This window comes from Lathyrus oleraceus, chromosome 2 (genome assembly GCF_024323335.1).
Source record: "Lathyrus oleraceus cultivar Zhongwan6 chromosome 2, CAAS_Psat_ZW6_1.0, whole genome shotgun sequence".
Taxonomy (NCBI): Eukaryota; Viridiplantae; Streptophyta; class Magnoliopsida; order Fabales; family Fabaceae; genus Lathyrus; species Lathyrus oleraceus.
The window spans coordinates 305,210,008-305,211,001 of NC_066580.1; the positions used below are offsets into that span (position 1 = coordinate 305,210,008).

A 994-nucleotide genomic window follows, 5' to 3' on the forward strand; every position below is an offset into this window, starting at 1 on the left:
TTTTTGAAGTTGTTGTCGGGGACCAATACCGTCAAATTTTGCAACCTGTTGTTACACCATCTAGATTAAGGCAACCCTCACTGGTCAATGGGAAGAACTCGTAGTGACGAAACTTTAGAAGATCCAATAGTTGAACCAGAAAAATATGTAAGAGCTCGAATTTTGCTCAAACGAATCAAAAGAGAAATGGAATAAGACCAAAACTGTAGGCCAGTAAAAGAGTTTGCCCTACCCTCTAACGAAGAGCCTCATTCAAGTATTGTCAACCCTTGTATTACAACTAACAACTTCAAATTGAAGCCTACTTTGTTGCAAATCGTGTAATAAAACCAGTTCACTAGTCTCCCAACAGAGAACCTAAACCAACACCTAAAAGTTTTCATTCAACTAGCTAACACACTAAAATGCAATAACGTTGCTCCTGAGGCGATACATCTACATTTATTCTCTTTCTCCCTCGGAGACAGAGCATGACCATGGCTAGATTCCCTTCCAACAAATTCTATCACTACTTGGAATAACCTGAACAAAGTATTCCTTGCTAGATACTTTCCACCAAGTAAGACTGTCGTCCTACGTAACCAAATTACCAGATTTACTCAACAGGATGGTGAGTACCTCTTTGACACCTGGGAAAGGTACAAAGAGCTATTAAGAGCTTGTCCATATCAAGGATTAGAAGAATGGCTAACCATCCACACCTTTTACAATGGAATTCTCTACAACACTAAGATGACTATCGATGTTGCCACTAGTGAACAAACCATACCCCGAGGCATGTCCTCAATGAGTGTGCATGCCTCGGGGTATGGTTTGTTCATTGAACAATAATAATCTTGAAGATAATTAAAAGGGTTAAATGTTGTAGTTTATTTTACAAGAGGGAGATGTGGATTGTTTATGGTAGGTGGAGTGGTATTAGGGTTTATGGGTAAAGGTGAAGTATGGGGAGATGGTTGTGGGAATACACAGTTGGATTGTCTATGTGATCTAT

At 39.4% G+C, this 994-nt stretch overlaps 1 non-coding gene across 1 annotated transcript; it reads right to left on the minus strand.

The window, feature by feature from the left end:
• Positions 1-570: 570 nt before the first annotated feature.
• LOC127124653 (small nucleolar RNA R71) lies at positions 571-677 on the minus strand. Its single transcript, XR_007804118.1, has one exon. It is a non-coding gene; the product is annotated as a small nucleolar RNA R71 (small nucleolar RNA).
• Between the last annotated feature and the right edge of the window lie 317 nt (positions 678-994).